Source organism: Oncorhynchus mykiss, chromosome 11, assembly GCF_013265735.2.
Source record: "Oncorhynchus mykiss isolate Arlee chromosome 11, USDA_OmykA_1.1, whole genome shotgun sequence".
NCBI classification, from domain to species: Eukaryota; Metazoa; Chordata; class Actinopteri; order Salmoniformes; family Salmonidae; genus Oncorhynchus; species Oncorhynchus mykiss.
Window position 1 is genome coordinate 57,775,571 of NC_048575.1, and position 9,897 is coordinate 57,785,467.

Here is a 9,897-nt window from a genome sequence, read left to right on the forward strand (position 1 = left end):
GTTTCCACGTCTTCTTCCGACGTCCTCAGATATGGATGGAAGTCGAATACTGACTTGTGTCAAAGGTGACCTGTGTGTGTGTGTGTGTGTGTGTGTGTGTGTTTGTGTGTGTGTGTGTGTGTGTGTGTGTGTGTGTGTGTGTGTGTGTGTGTGTGGACGGACAGGGAGACAGAATCCCTCTCTAAAACTACAAAGAGTTGAATTTTCAAAGGAGGGGCTCAGAACCCCGTCCATCCCCGCTCTCCCTCCATCCATACCTACAAAGAAAGAGACCCTTCCCTAGGGAACACCCTGAGTCCTAGTCAGTCAGGAATCCAGATTTTTCTCTGGCAAACCTCTCTCTCTCTCTACTTGAGGAACAGGATAAGCAAACAGCAAGCATGCAGCCTGGTCTCATTCTTTCTTATAATTTATTGATCCGTTCAATTGATGTGTGATCGCCTGATGACAAATATTTTACATCCTGCTCCATTATTGATTGGAATACTCAGAGTGAATGAGAAGTTCACACTGAAGCTTTGTTGTTTGAGTTAGGATTCAGCTAGTATTTCACCATACCATCCACTGGCACTGGCCAGAAACCTGAAGACTACACACACGTTTGTACCGTCGATGATTTAGCCTTGGCGATTGCAAAGCAGATAATCAAGATCAAAACTAAGCATAAACCAACAGAATTATGGTAATTATGGCACGTTTCTTAAAGTCAGAGTCTTTTAGACTGTGCTAAGTTAGTAAGTTAGTGATCGGTTTGAGCAGACTATTGGTGTGTGGGTGCTGTCCCAGCAGTGAAGGAGTGTATCGGAGTCTATGAGCGGGGTCCTGAGCCAGCTCGGAGGCGAGGAGCTGAGGTGGTGGCAACGGCAGTGCAGTGATTAATGGTAGGGGACACGCCCCACTAATTGTGGTCCCTGACACAGGCACACGTCCCCCTGACACAGGCACACGTGGTGTAATGCTCAATCGCCTTCCCTTGGTACCCTGTGTGCTGTGGTAGAAGGATCAGCTAAGGAGAGATCACATAGGATATCATCATACAACCACAGTGAGACAGAGGACACAGCAGAGGAATCAGCTCTTACACACTTGGCTAACATCAATCTAAGTTGGTCCCTCCGCGACGGCAGAGAGCTTCGGCAGGGAGAGAAAGGTTATATATAGAGGAAAGAGAGTAACACGGGAAGAGAGAAATGTAAAAACACATACGGTAAGGGCAAAGAGAGTAGAGCATGAAGATAGGCAGAAACTGCTTCTCCAATATAAATCCCTGATCACACTTGTAGGTGATGTCATGGTTACGTTGGCTCGCTAAGCTCATGCGCAGAAACACATCATCGGGTATAACGGTTGTCTCACGCCAAACTGTGAGAGCAGACAGGTGGAAGCAGTCATGAATCCCCTTTATAGGGGAATCCAGTCAGCCACCTCCCTTAGCCCAACCATAGGAGGATATTTTTGTAATATAACCTTTATTTAACCAGGCAAGTCAGCTAAGAACAAATTCTTATTTGCATGACGGCCTACACCGGTTAACCCCAGACGACGCTGGGCCAATTGTGCACCTCCCTATGGGACTCCTAATAACAGCCAGTTGTGATACAGCCTGGATTTGAACCAGGGTGTCTGTAGTGACACCTCTTGCACTGAGATACAGTGCCTTAGACCGCCGTGTCACTAGGAGGTATAGACCACAGAGGAAAACACTCCTCAGAGCACTGGACTACTGCCACCTGTTACTAGCTGGTGAAATCTGGAATTCTGGCCTAAGAATATTGTACTTTCAATCTACTGCCTCAATGTTCTCTGCTGTTGCACTTTTACTTGTCTATTTACTTTGGATCTGAGATGACGTTGTGTGTTACAAAGTCCTTATTAAGCCTAGCTATATTCTTTATACTGTGTCTTAAGACTCTGAACTTTACACTAATGTACCCCAACCAGGGCCGGCCCGCTCGTTAGGCAAGATAAGACAGCACATGGTGGCAGATTGACGAGGGCGGAATTTTCTGAGCTAAGACCAAGACGCACCTCCAACAACAATTAAAACTTCACCTAACACTGCCCCAAAACAATGACAAATTATTTCTCAACTATTGGCATATGGGCTTTTTAGGTGAGCGCTGATTCCGCCAGTAATAAACAGTACCCATCTTGTCAAAGGCAGTGACACAAAATATTTATCTTGTCCATTTCCAGCGCGCCTCTTCATGGTGCTGTTGGAGAGACGCATCGCTGCGGCGCTCCACCAACATTCAGTCAAAAAAAAGAATCGAACAAAAATCATGTAGCAGATATAGGATGTGGTAGAACGAGTATGTGGCCATTTCTGTAGCCTACAGGCTACAGATCAAATGTACGACAATGTAATGAGACGGAAACTTTCTCCGTTCAATTAGCCTAACCTAAACGGCGCCCAATAAAAAAAGAATGTGCTGACATGTTAACAAACAACATCTCCTAAAAACAGGTCAGGCCAAAGTTTAATGGACTATATGGAATGGATGGTCAGGCTACTCACAACCGCTGTCTAGGAGATTCATCTAGTGAGCTACATTTTCATGATAAGTGGTTTCAAGTTTGTGTCTGTACATTTTTTATGAGCTGATCATGGGGAAAAATAAAATACTTGTGTATTTCCCGCTGTGTAAACGCATTTCAAACAGGCTCAGGATAACTCCTCCTAATAAAGTTGGGTAGCTGATACTGAGATGAAATAGCTAAATTGATAAGTTACAAGGAATCAGGACTAATAAAGCCAATGCAACGGCCTGTTTTACAAATGGTGGGCCTACCATGTGGATGGGCATTCATAAAATTATATTGAGGGCCGACATGGTAGGCTACAACCCAGTAAGGAACGACTTTTGGACGTCATTTTTGGTGTTTCACAAACGGTAGACTTGCCACCAGTGGAGGCTGCTGAGGTGAGGATGGCTCATAATAATGGCTGGAACGGAGAGAATGGAATGGTGTTTGATGTATTTGATACCATTCCACTTATTCCGCTCCATTACCACGAGCCCGTTCTCCCCAATTAACGGAAACCATGTGTTTGATGTACAGTACCAGTCCAAAAGTTTGGACACATCTACTCATTCAAGGGTTTTTCTTTATTTTTTTACTATTTTCTACATTGTAGAATAATAGTGAAGACCTCAAAACTACGAAATAACACATTTGGAATCATGTAGTAACCAAAAAAAGTGTTTGATTTCCACCGGTCTGATGTCCATTGTTCGTATTTCTTGACCCAAGCAAGTCTCTTCTTATTATTGGTATCCTTTAGTAGTGGTTTCTTTGTAGCAATTAGACCATGAAGGCCTGACTCACGCAGTCTCCTCTAACCACTTGATGTTGAGATGTGTCTGTAACTTAGTGAAGCATTTACTTGGGCTGCAATCTGAGGTGAAGTTAACTCTAATGAGCTTATTCTCTGCAGCAGAGGTAATTCTGGGTCTTCCTTTCCTGTGGTGGTCCTCATAAGAGACAGTTTCATCATAGCACTTTACGGTTTTTGCAACTGCACTTGAAGAAACTTTCAAAATTCTTGAAATTTTCCGTATTGACTGACCTTCATGTCTTAAAGTAATGGTGGACTGTCATTTCCCGTTGCTTATTTGAGCAGTTATTGCCATAAAATGGACTTGGTCTTTTACCAGATAGGGCTATCTTCTGTATACCACCCTTACCTTGTCACAACACAACTGATTGGCTCAAAGCATTAAGAAGGAAAGAAATTCCACAAATGAACTTTTAACAAGGCACACCTGTTAATTGAAATGCATTCCAGGTGACTACCTCAGTAAGCTGGTTGAGAGAATGCAAAGCTGTCATCAAGCAAAGGGTGGCTACTTTGAAGAGCCTCAAATATAAAATATATTTTGATTTGTTTAACACTTTTTTGGGTTACTACATGATTCCATATGTGTTATTTCATAGTTTTGATGTCTTCACTATTATTCTACAATGTAGAAAATAGTTAAAATGAACAAAAACCCTTAATTGAGTTGGTGAGTCCAATCTTTTGACTTTTTTTTTTTACCAATCCACTTATTTTGCTCCATTACCACGAGCCAGTTCCCCCCAATTAAGGTGCCACCAAACTCCTGTGCCTACCAGATAGATGGGCATTCCTAAAATTGAATTTCAGGTGACACTGTAAGCTATACTTCAGTAAGCATGGACCGACGCTGATGCCTTTTGGACATCTTTTTTTGCAGACGTCTATGTTTTGCTCAGATTTGATCCGGTCTGGGCCAGCCTATATTTGGCCCAAACATAGATGTCTATAAATGACGTATTTTCAACTTTCATTCAGAACCGAAAATTTGACCTGATTTTAACATCCAGAAAATACGTATTTTCACTTTTCATTCAGAACCTAAATTGAACCTAACTTCAATGTCTGGAAAAATAGGTATTTTAATGTCATTTCAACATCATTTTGCTTACTGGGACAATTCTAGTGGGGGAAGCAATTCTTTTGTCTAGCCTAGGGTGGCAGAATGGCCAGGACTGGCCCTGACCCCAACTCTTCATCCCCGTTGTGCGTGCGCGTGCGTGCATGTGTGTATGGCTATCAGAACATTCCAGTGCCGTACCTTGGTGCCTCCAAAACGCCATCTTCCTCAGTCAAGCCATTCAAGGCTGTGCCCCCCTCCGTACCTCTCTGGCCCCCCAGTCCCCCGTGTGCCTCCCACAGAAAGTCCACAATGCTGTTCAAACAATAGACCAAGGGACAAAGAGCACATTTACACAAGTGGAGCTTTCTTGAAAGCAAAAATGCACTGTTTGGAAAACGTCCAAACCTCTCTCCTGAAAAACCAGAGCCGCCTCGCCCCTCGACCTCCCCTCCAGCAAATCCCTCTGCAAAAAAAAACACTGGTGTGCCATTCCAATGATGTGGGAGCCAAATGTACGACGCCAAGCCCCAGCCCACCCCCCCAAATCCACATGCACCCCAAATCAGCCAAACCCCATCTTTACAGGACAAAGGCCCTTTAGAGTCCCAGCGTATGCGAGTGCTCTGGTGGATGCCATAGTGACTTAAAGACAGTGGAGGCCTCTGAGAGGACGACTCTTTCTCCTCCCCCCAATCTCCCTCCATTTTCTTTCTCTCCCTCTCTCCCTGTTCCTATGCCCTCTACCTTGGTCACTTTCATTTTTATCTATATACATCCTCTCTCCCTCTCCCTCTCTCCCTCACTCTCTCTCTCTCGCTCTCTCTTTCCTTCTCTCACTCTCTCTCTATTTCTCTTTCCTCAGTGGTCAAGAATTTGTCAGGCATTGGAAGGTTAAAAAGTTGGGAGAAGAGAGAGGAGAGGGAGAAGGGAGGGTGAACTTATGTCAACACAGTGGTATTTTCCCAAAGATGCATATAGCCTCTAAACAAATAAGATGTATTTATAGGAGTGCATGGAGAGCTGCCTGAGAGGAGAGCGTTTGGCTCTGGTCTGTGGACATGGCCCCTTGGCTTCATGGATGGTCTTCATGGCGAGTGAAATTGTTATTCTTTAGATGCGTGTTGGCTGGGAAACACAGGAGTTCTCAGGCTACCATACAGCATTCTCTCCCTCCCAAGATGGCCGCTTCGCAGCCAGACCATTGAAGGAAACCTATACATCTTGACATCAGCCAACATCCCAAGCCCCTCTCCCACAGTGTCCCACAGTGTCCCACAGGGCTAACGTCATTGAGACATGAGGCATGTTCTAGGCTGCTGTGTTTCCCTCATCTACCATCAGCTGGTTACATGTAATGTATTGCAGTTTGTGTTTAAATTCATGAAATGTGTCGTAATATTAACCTTGGCATTTGGGGGCCATCACAACGATAGACCACAGAGTTTGTAAACCCAGAGGTGTAACATTGCAAGACTTCCGGGAATGCTTGCAAAACAGACCAAGCAGACCAGGCCGGGGTTTGGGGTTTGAGAAGTCAATGAGAGAAGTGAAAAAGCATGAATTAGTTGTTCATTTTCTCTAAATCTAAATGCACAACCTAGACCGTAGACAATGTCTTAAGTAGGTGAACATGTTATTACTCCAACCTTTGAAAGTCGCAATCTGACACGTTTTAATTTTTGTCAAAAAAAACAACTTTATCGAAGTTGAGTGCCTTTGATTTGACGGCCTGCACATGCACCGTTCGGCGCGAGACCCGAGAATGTGTTTCTGAGCATGAGCTTAGCTAGCCAACGTTGCAATGATATCGACTTCAAGTGGGATCGGGATTTCTACTGGAGAAGCAGTTTCTGCCTATCTTCATTTTGACTTCTCCTGGAGGGACGGCCTGGGCAGTGACCTTCTCCTGTATTGCCACCCAAGGACAGGAGAGACAGGTAAACCAGACAGACAGACAGACAGACAGACAGACAGACGGACAGACAGAGGTACAGTAAGGTGAGACAGGTAAACCAGACAGACAGTCACAGTAAGGAGAGACAGGTAAACCAGACAGACAGTCACAGTAAGGAGAGACAGGTAAACCAGACAGACAGGTACAGTAAGGAGAGACAGGTAAACCAGAGACAGTCACAGTAAGGAGACACAGGTAAACCAGGCAGACAGGTACAGTCAGGAGAGACAGGTAAACCAGACAGTCAGACAGGTACAGTGAGGAGAGACAGGTAAACCAGACAGACAGACAGGTACAGTCAGGAAAGACAGGTAAACCAGACAGACAGACAGGTACAGTCAGGAGAGACAGGTAAACCAGACAGACAGGCAGGTACAGTCAGGAGAGACAGGTAAACCAGACAGTCAGACAGGTACAGTCAGGAGAGACAAGTAAACCAGACAGACAGGTACAGTCAGGAGAGACAGGTAAACCAGACAGTCAGACAGGTACAGTCAGGAGAGACAAGTAAACCAGACAGACAGGTACAGTCAGGAGAGACAGGTAAACCAGACAGACAGGTACAGTCAGGAGAGACAGGTAAACCAGACAGACAGTCACAGTAAGGAGAGACAGGTAAACCAGGCAGACAGTCACAGTAAGGAGAGACAGGTAAACCAGACAGACAGGTACAGTAAGGAGAGACAGGTAAACCAGACAGACAGGTACAGTAAGGAGAGACAGGTAAACCAGACAGACAGGTACAGTCAGGAGAGACAGGTAAACCAGACAGTCAGACAGGTACAGTCAGGAGAGACAGGTAAACCAGACAGACAGACAGGTACAGTCAGGAGAGACAGGTAAACCAGACAGACAGACAGGTACAGTCAGGAGAGACAGGTAAACCAGACAGTCAGACAGGTACAGTCAGGAGAGACAAGTAAACCAGACAGACAGGTACAGTCAGGAGAGACAGGTAAACCAGACAGACAGACAGACAGGTACAGTCAGAGAGAGAGGTAAACCAGACAGTCAGACAGGTACAGTCAGGAGAGACAATTAAACCAGACAGACAGGTACAGTCAGGAGAGACAGGTAAACCAGACAGACAGACAGGTAGAGTCAGGAGAGACAGGTAAACCAGACAGACAGACAGGTACAGTCAGGAGAGACAGGTAAACCAGACAGTCAGGTACAGTCAGGAGAGACAGGTAAACCAGACAGTCAGACAGGTACAGTCAGGAGAGACAAGTATACCAGACAGACAGGTACAGTCAGGAGAGACAGGTAAACCAGACAGTCAGACAGGTACAGCAAGGAGAGACAGGTAAACCAGACAGACAGACAGGTACAGTCAGGAGAGACAATTAAACCAGACAGACAGGTACAGTCAGGAGAGACAGGTAAACCAGACAGACAGACAGGTACAGTCAGGAGAGACAGGTAAACCAGACAGTCAGACAGGTACAGTCAGGAGAGACAAGTAAACCAGACAGACAGGTACAGTCAGGAGAGACAGGTAAACCAGACAGTCAGACAGGTACAGTCAGGAGAGACAAGTAAACCAGACAGACAGGTACAGTCAGGAGAGACAGGTAAACCAGACAGACAGGTACAGTCAGGAGAGACAGGTAAACCAGACAGACAGTCACAGTAAGGAGAGACAGGTAAACCAGGCAGACAGTCACAGTAAGGAGAGACAGGTAAACCAGACAGACAGGTACAGTAAGGAGAGACAGGTAAACCAGACAGACAGGTACAGTAAGGAGAGACAGGTAAACCAGACAGACAGGTACAGTCAGGAGAGACAGGTAAACCAGACAGTCAGACAGGTACAGTCAGGAGAGACAGGTAAACCAGACAGACAGACAGGTACAGTCAGGAGAGACAGGTAAACCAGACAGACAGACAGGTACAGTCAGGAGAGACAGGTAAACCAGACAGTCAGACAGGTACAGTCAGGAGAGACAAGTAAACCAGACAGACAGGTACAGTCAGGAGAGACAGGTAAACCAGACAGACAGACAGACAGGTACAGTCAGAGAGAGAGGTAAACCAGACAGTCAGACAGGTACAGTCAGGAGAGACAATTAAACCAGACAGACAGGTACAGTCAGGAGAGACAGGTAAACCAGACAGACAGACAGGTAGAGTCAGGAGAGACAGGTAAACCAGACAGACAGACAGGTACAGTCAGGAGAGACAGGTAAACCAGACAGTCAGGTACAGTCAGGAGAGACAGGTAAACCAGACAGTCAGACAGGTACAGTCAGGAGAGACAAGTATACCAGACAGACAGGTACAGTCAGGAGAGACAGGTAAACCAGACAGTCAGACAGGTACAGCAAGGAGAGACAGGTAAACCAGACAGACAGACAGGTACAGTCAGGAGAGACAATTAAACCAGACAGACAGGTACAGTCAGGAGAGACAGGTAAACCAGACAGACAGACAGGTACAGTCAGGAGAGACAGGTAAACCAGACAGTCAGACAGGTACAGTCAGGAGAGACAAGTAAACCAGACAGACAGGTACAGTCAGGAGAGACAGGTAAACCAGACAGTCAGACAGGTACAGTCAGGAGAGACAAGCATACCAGACAGACAGGTACAGTCAGGAGAGACAGGTAAACCAGACAGTCAGACAGGTACAGCAAGGAGAGACAGGTAAACCAGACAGACAGACAGGTACAGTCAGGAGAGACAGGTAAACCAGACAGTCAGACAGGTACAGCAAGGAGAGACAGGTAAACCAGACAGACAGACAGGTACAGTCAGGAGAGACAGGTAAACCAGACAGTCAGACAGGTACAGTAAGGTGAGACAAGTATACCAGACAGACAGGTACAGTCAGGAGAGACAGGTAAACCAGACAGTCAGACAGGTACAGCAAGGAGAGACAGGTAAACCAGACAGACAGACAGGTACAGTAAGGTGAGACAGGTAAACCAGTCAGACAGGTACAGTAAGGTGAGACAGGTAAACCAGACAGACAGGCACAGTAAGGTGAGACAGGTCTGAAACAGGTCTTCTGGCTGGCACACACAGACAGAGATGACAGACAGACAGGTACAGTAAGGAGAGACAGGTAAACCAGACAGACAGGTACAGTAAGGTGAGACAGGTCTGAAACAGGTCTTCTGGCTGGCACACACAGACAGAGATGACAGAGAAAATCCTGCATCTTGGTATGAAGCAACATTGTTCAAGGTTTAGTCAACAGAGAAGCTTGAAATGCTGTGTATTCAGTAAGCAGTCACCCAACCCTGACGAATAGGGTTGGACATATCAAGCGTCAGACGTCAACAATACTGCCAAATACCAGTCAAACCAGTATCATCAAGAGCTGTCGGGCGATCCTTGTCTTAAAGACACACACCTCTGAAGATGCTCAAGGTTGAGTTGTCCCCTATTTTACACTAGTCCAAAAATACCAAAAGAAGTTTAAGTAAGCCTTGGGCTGTATTGGGACACGCAACAGTGCATTCGGAAAGTATCTAAAGCCTTTCACTATTTCCACATTTTGTTACATTACAACATTAATAAAAAAAAGTATGTTTTT